The sequence below is a fragment of the Triticum urartu genome, unplaced genomic scaffold, assembly GCF_056163025.1.
Source record: "Triticum urartu cultivar PI428250 unplaced genomic scaffold, HENAU_Tu73 scaffold125, whole genome shotgun sequence".
NCBI lineage: Eukaryota > Viridiplantae > Streptophyta > Magnoliopsida > Poales > Poaceae > Triticum > Triticum urartu.
The window spans coordinates 29,165-37,500 of record NW_028259715.1 but is presented as its reverse complement, the minus strand read 5'-3'; positions in this window follow the sequence as shown (position 1 = coordinate 37,500).

Sequence of the window (8,336 nt, the reverse complement as noted above, 5' to 3'; positions counted from 1 at the left end):
AAGGGTCCCATGATCCCGAGCCGATCTTACCTTGGCTCGCAAACCCCAAGTTTGTCTATGAAGAGCTAATCTAATTGTATTTTTTTCTAGAATGGATTTCTTATGTGGAATACTAATGGATAGGGCTTCGTTGCTAAGTGCTACAAGATCTAGTGCACTGGAACTCGTGGTTATGGACCCGAATCCTTTAGTATGGAACATTGTCTTTTCCAAGTAAAAACCCCTAGTATATGAAAGAATGAAAAGGTGCTTTCGTTCTTGTGGAATAAGAAGCCCTCGTACCTTAATGAAAGGAAAATCGTAATTTTTCGTTAGGTATTTGACCAAATAGGATCGTCCAGTTCCTACAGAACCTATCACTAAAATACCCGATAGGGCTAAGCGGAACGAAAAGGGTTTTCCATGAGATGGTAAATGAAAACGATTAGTCCCACACGAGGTTTGGGAATAAGTGATTGTCTGATAATGAGCAAGGAATATACGTCTTTCTGCTAAAGAGGATCTATTAAACTCATAATTCATTAGATCCTTGTTATCAATGCCAACTAGGTATCATAAGTAAATGGATCCCGGTTGTTCAATCCTTTGATAACCAAGGTCATTCTTTGCTAAAGAGAAATGATCACTATGAGTCAGACTCAATAGAATTGGATCCATTCCAAATAGCGAGAATTAGGATTCTTGATCCCTCTCAATCTCTCTTTCAATTCGAGGATCCAGAGAGGTGTTTTCATAGTCATCTCCGAATATTTGCCATCTCGGAATATTTTCGATTTCATTTTTCTATGATATGTCTTTCTATATGAAAATTGGTTATTTACGATGTACGATGATCCCTGTTAAGCATCCATGGCTGAATGGTTAAAGCGCCCAACTCATAATTGGTAAATTTGCGGGTTCAATTCCTGCTGGATGCACACGAACGGGAACATTCCATAAGTCTATTGGAACTGGCTCTCTATCCATGGAATCTCATCCATCATCCATACATAACGAATTGGTATGGTATATTCATACCATAACATAAGAACAATAAGAACTCGAATTCTTATCGATACTGGAACTCAGAGCATAGGAGGGAAAGTCGATTTATGGATGGAATCAAATACGCAGTATTTACAGAAAAAAGTCTTCGTTTATTGGGAAAGAATCAATATACTTTTAATGTCGAATCGGGATTCACTAAGACAGAAATAAAGCATTGGGTCGAACTCTTCTTTGGTGTTAAGGTGGTAGCTGTGAATAGCCATCGACTACCTGGAAAAGGTAGAAGAATAGGACCTATTCTGGGCCATACAATGCATTACAGACGTATGATCATTACCCTTCAACCGGGTTATTCTATTCCACTTCTAGATAGAGAAAAAAACTAAAGGAGAATACTTAATAATACGGCGAAACATTTATACAAAACACCTATCCCGAGCACACGCAAGGGAACCGTAGACAGGCAAGTGAAATCCAATCCACGAAATAATTTGATCCATGGACGGCACCGTTGTGGTAAAGGTCGTAATTCCAGAGGAATCATTACCGCAAGGCATAGAGGGGGAGGTCATAAGCGCCTATACCGTAAAATAGATTTTCGACGGAATCAAAAAGACATATCTGGTAGAATCGTAACCATAGAATACGACCCTAATCGAAATGCATACATTTGTCTCATACACTATGGGGATGGTGAGAAGAGATATATTTTACATCCCAGAGGGGCTATAATTGGAGATACTATTGTTTCTGGTACAAAAGTTCCTATATCAATGGGAAATGCCCTACCTTTGAGTGCGGTTTGAACTATTGATTTACGTAATTGGAAGTAACCAATTAGGTTTACGACGAAACCTAGAAATCGATCACTGATCCAATTTGACTACCTCTACGGGATAGACCTCAACAGAAAACTGTTGAGTAACGGCAGCAAGTGATTGAGTTCAGTAGTTCCTCATAGAAAATTATTGGCTCTAGAGATATGGTAATATGGAGAAGACAAAATTGTTTGAAGCACGCACAGAACCGGAAGCGCCCCTTGTTTCAAAGAGAGGAGGACGGGTTATTCACATTTAATTTGATGGTCAGAGGCAAATTGAAAGCTAAGCAGTGGTAATTAAGACCCCCGGGGGAAAATAGGGATGTCTCCTACGTTACCCATAATATGTGGAAGTATCGACGTAATTTCATAGAGTCATTCGATCTGAATGCTACATGAAGAACATAAGCCAGATGACGGAACGCAGAGACCTAGGATGTAGAAGATCATAACATGAGCGATTCGGCAGATTTGGATTCCTTTCCTATATATCCACTCATGTGGTACTTCATCATATGATTCATATAAGATCCATCTGTCTAGAGATCGTCATATACATCTAGAAAGCCGTATGCTTTGGAAGAAGCTTGTACAGTTTGGGAAGGGGTTTTTTGAGAGAAAAGAAGAATCTACTTCAACCGATATGCCCTTAGGCACGGCCATGCATAACATAGAAATCACACGTGGAAGGGGTGGGCAATTAGCTAGAGCAGCAGGTGCTGTAGCGAAACTCATTGCAAAAGAGGGTAAATCGGCCACTTTAAGATTACCATCTGGGGAGGTCCGTTTAGTATCCCAAAACTGCTTAGCAACAGTCGGACAAGTGGGTAATGTTGGGGTGAACCAAAAAAGTTTGGGTAGAGCCGGATCTAAGTGTTGGCTAGGTAAACGCCCCGTAGTAAGAGGGGTAGTTATGAACCCTGTGGACCACCCCCATGGGGGCGGTGAAGGGAAAGCTCCCATTGGTAGAAAAAAACCCACAACCCCTTGGGGTTATCCTGCGCTTGGAAGAAGAACTAGGAAAAGGAAAAAATATAGCGATAGTTTTATTCTTCGTCGCCGTAAGTAAATACGTAACTAGGAATATGGAAAATTGCATTTTTGGAATTTGCAATAATGCGATGGGCGAACGACGGGAATTGAACCCGCGCATGGTGGATTCACAATCCACTGCCTTGATCCACTTGGCTACATCCGCCCCTTATCCAGCTAAAGGATTTTTTTCTTTTTTCCATTGATCATTATTCTATTTATTCTGACCTCCGTACTTCGATCGAGATATTGGACATAGAATGCCACTCTTTAAAAAGGAAAAAAGGAGTAATCAGCTGTGACACGAAAAAAAACGAATCCTTTTGTAGCTCATCATTTATTGGCAAAGATAGAAAAGGTCAATATGAAGGAGGAGAAAGAAACAATAGTAACGTGGTCCCGGGCATCTAGCATTCTACCCACAATGGTTGGCCATACAATCGCGATTCATAATGGAAAGGAACATATACCTATTTACATAACAAATCCTATGGTAGGTCGCAAATTGGGGGAATTCGTGCCTACTCGGCATTTCACGAGTTATGAAAATGCAAGAAAGGATACTAAATCTCGTCGTTAACTGAATTCTGAATAGAAAGATTAAGAAGAAAAAAAGATTCAAAATAAAGTAAAGGTAGGCGGGGAATAACCTTATTTATGACAAGTTTCAAACTAGTAAAGTATATCCCTAGGATAAAGAAGAAGAAAAGTGGGCTAAGGAAACTCGCAAGGAAAGTTCCAACCGATCGTCTACTTAAGTTCGAGAGAGTTTTCAAAGCACAAAAACGTATCCCTATGTCTGTTTTCAAAGCACAAAGAGTTCTTGACGAGATTCGCTGGCGTTACTACGAGGAAACTGTTATGATACTGAACCTCATGCCCTATCGAGCATCTTATCCCATCTTAAAGTTGGTTTATTCGGCAGCCGCAAATGCTACTCATTATAGGGATTTCGACAAAGCGAATTTATTTATTACTAAAGCCGAAGTCAGTAGGAGTACTATTATGAAGAAATTCAGACCTCGAGCTCGAGGACGTAGTTTCCCCATAAAAAAAAGCATGTGTCATATAACAATTGTACTAAATATAGTAAAGAAATCTAAATAACCTTTAGATCCATCTAAGATTTCGATTCCCAGTAAAAAAAATATAGAATAGAAAAATATGGGACAAAAAATAAATCCACTCGGTTTCAGACTTGGTACAACCCAAAAACACCATTCCTTTTGGTTCGCACAACCAAAAAATTATTCTGAAGGTCTACAGGAAGATAAAAAAATAAGGGATTGTATCAAGAACTATATACAAAAGAATAGGAAAAAGGGCTCGAATAGAAAAATAGAATCAGACTCAAGTTCCGAAGTAATTACACATAATAGAAAAATGGACTCAGGTTCAAGTTCCGAAGTAATTACACATATAGAAATCCAAAAAGAAATCGATACGATCCACGTCATAATCCATATTGGATTCCCAAATTTATTAAAGAAAAAAGGAGCAATCGAAGAATTAGAGAAAGATCTACAAAAGGAAATTAACTCTGTAAACCAGAGATTTAATATTTCTATCGAAAAAGTTAAAGAACCTTATAGACAGCCTAACATTCTTGCAGAATATATAGCTTTCCAATTAAAAAATAGAGTTTCATTCCGAAAGGCAATGAAAAAAGCCATTGAATTAACTAAAAAAGCAGATATAAGGGGAGTAAAAGTAAAAATTGCGGGTCGTCTCGGAGGAAAAGAAATTGCACGCGCCGAATCTATTAAAAAGGGTAGACTTCCCCTCCAAACAATTCGCGCTAAAATTGATTATTGCTGCTATCCAATTCGGACTATCTATGGAGTATTAGGTGTAAAAATTTGGATATTCGTAGACGAAGAATAAGTAATCTTGTCTTCGGATTCTGTCCATTGATAGAATAAAAAATGACAAGAGACTTTTTTCCTGAAATCCCTGCAAAAGAAGAAATTATACCTCTTTCTATAAGATTTAATGAAAATTGATAAATCATTTAATATAATTGCTATGCTTAGTGTGTGACTCGTTATTTTTTTCTTTTTTTTAAGAAAAAAACTTAGTAATTATAGAAAATTAACTAATAACCAACCTATTGCTTCGTATTGTCGAGATCCTAACTAAGAAACAGTCACTATATGAATAAATACCTCTATCATAACATAAATGAGTAGATGTGTCATATAGTTGTAGCAACTGCAATTTTTTCTCTAAAAAAGAAAAGGGATTCTAGGTTGTGAAGCAAAACTAAAGGGATGTGGATAAAGGGAGGGATGATAGAAAGAAGGAAGAGGAAATAAATAAGATATAGGATTCCACTATGTATGGTCTATGAATTACATCATAAAAGGCAATGTGATAAAGCATCAATATAATAAAAATAATAGAGAATTAAAAATTGTAACTTGAAACAAGAACTACAAATTTAAAGCAATAATAAAGAGCCGCCCGGGTTAATAAAACTGAGAAAATTAACTCGGAAAGAAATTTTTTGGAAGCTCCGTTGCGGGATTCAGACCTAACCATTCAAGGAGAAGCAGTGGGAACGACAGAACCTATGATTCCATAGGATTTTATTGAAAAGAATCCTAACACTTCATTGGGTGGGATGGCGGAACAAACCAAAAAAATTGTCTTATTTGGTAAGTTTATAAATTAACAAATAAGACAGGAAAGAGTAAATATTCGCCCGCGAAATTCTTATTGAATTAGAATACTTTACCGCGATTCAATAAGAGTAAAAATAAGGATTTTTTTAAGAAGGATTACATTATCTATAAATATAGAATTTAGATAAATATACACACACATCTGGATATATTCTAGATCTTCTTTTTTGACTATATATTATATTTTTCTGTTTTAACAAATTCAATATAAAAAAAACCGAACTTTTTCTATTATCTATTAATGTGTATCTATCCGTACCGTAATATTTTGGAATATTATGAATTAGAGAAATTTACATGCTTTCTGATTCCATTCGCGAGGAGCTGGATGAGAAGAAACTCTCATGTCCAGTTTTGCAGTAGAGATGGAACTAAGAAAGAGAACCATCGACTATAACCCCAAAAGAACCAGATTTCGCAAACAACATAGAGGAAGAATGAAAGGAAAATCCTGCCGAGGCAATCGTATTTGTTTTGGTAGATATGCTCTTCAAGCACTTGAACCCGCTTGGATCACGGCGAGACAGATAGAAGCAGGACGAAGAGCAATAACACGATATGCACGTCGTGGTGGAAAAATATGGGTACGTATATTTCCCGACAAACCGGTTACACTAAGACCCACGGAAACACGTATGGGCTCGGGAAAGGGGTCCCCCGAATATTGGGTATCCGTTGTTAAACCTGGTCGTATACTTTATGAAATGGGGGGAGTATCTGAAACTGTAGCTAGAGCAGCTATCTCCATAGCTGCCAGTAAAATGCCCATACGAAGTCAATTTATTCGATTAGAGATATAGAACCCTAAAAGGGGTATGGAAGATAAAAAAAAAATGCTCGGTTTTTCTTTCTGGAAAGACAATATTTCTTTCATCCTTTTGCATTGAAATAACAAATTGAAATCAAAATAATATGATTCAACCTCAGACCCTTTTAAATGTAGCAGATAATAGTGGAGCTCGAAAATTGATGTGTATTCGAGTCATAGGAGCTGCTGGTAATCAGCGATATGCTCGTATTGGTGATGTTATTGTTGCTGTAATCAAAGACGCATTGCCCCAAATGCCTCTAGAAAGATCCGAAGTAATTCGAGCTGTAATTGTACGTACATGTAAAGAGTTCAAATGCGAAGACGGTATAATAATCCGCTATGATGACAATGCTGCGGTTATAATTGATCAAAAAGGCAATCCAAAAGGAACTCGAGTTTTTGGCGCGATTGCCGAGGAATTGAGAGAATTGAATTTTACCAAAATAGTTTCATTAGCTCCTGAAGTATTATAAATACTAGTAGGCGAAATTGAGACCAAAGAATTAATTTAGTAGATTGTGTTTTACGTATATGTTTTAAAACCAAAATGAAAAAAAAAAAAAGAAAACATGTTGATTATAGAAAAATTAGGAGGAACCTAGAATTAGAGTCTTATGGGCAAGGACACTATTGCTGATTTACTAACCTCTATAAGAAATGCGGACATGAATAAAAAAGGAACAGTTCGAGTAGTATCTACAAATATTACCGAAAACATTGTTAAAATACTTCTACGAGAGGGTTTTATTGAAAGTGTTCGGAAACATCAGGAACGTAACAGATATTTCTTGGTTTCAACTTTGCGACATCAAAAGAGAAAGACTATAAAAGGAATATATAGAACAAGAACCTTTTTAAAGCGTATCAGCCGACCCGGCTTACGAATTTATACCAACTATCAAGGAATTCCTAAAGTTTTGGGTGGAATGGGAATTGCTATTCTTTCTACTTCTCGAGGAATAATGACAGATCGAGAAGCTCGACTAAACAGAATTGGGGGAGAAGTCTTATGTTATATATGGTAATCGCCCCGCCTATAGTGCTCGAATTCTATCTCGCCCTTCCTATTTTTAAAATAAAAATAGAAAAATAGGAGAAAAAAAATATGACAGAAAAAAAAAATAGGAGAGAAAAAAAAAACCCGAGAGAAGCAAAAGTAACTTTCGAAGGTTTAGTTACGGAAGCCCTACCCAATGGAATGTTCCGCGTTCGGCTAGAGAATGACACCATCATCCTAGGCTATATTTCAGGAAAGATACGGTCTAGTTCTATACGAATACTGATGGGGGATAGGGTCAAAATTGAAGTAAGTCGTTATGATTCAAGCAAGGGACGTATAATTTATAGACTTCCCCATAAGGATTCGAAGCGTATCGAAGACTCGAAGGATAGCGAAGATTTGAAGGATAGCGAAGATTTGAAGGATACCAAAGATTCAAAGGATTAGGTTTTTCTTTTTTTTTCTAGGGTAATAAATTCTAAGTTCTAAAATTCAAGCGAAGAGACTTATTTTTTCCAAAAGATTAGATTCATAGTTTAAAAAAGGATACGGAAATATGAAAATAAGAGCTTCCGTTCGTAAAATTTGTACAAAATGTCGACTGATTCGTAGGCGTGGACGAATTAGAGTCATTTGCTCTAATCCGAAGCATAAACAAAGACAGGGGTAATCTTTCGAAAAAGAACTTTACTTTCTAAAAAGTAAAAAAAAGTACCCGCGGAAATGTTCCAATTCCAAATAAAATAATTTCATTTAAAATAATTAAAGTAAAGGGTTTATTTTACCCTGAAACGGATATCTTTGTATCTTTTTTTCTTTTTTTTATTTCTAACTCATATTTATGAGATAATAAAATATGGCAAAAGCTATACCAAAAATTGGTTCACGTAAGAAAGTGCGTATTGGTTTACGTAGGAATGCACGTTTTAGTTTACGGAAGAGTGCACGTAGAATAACAAAAGGGGTTATTCATGTTCAAGCTAGTTTCAACAATACCATTAT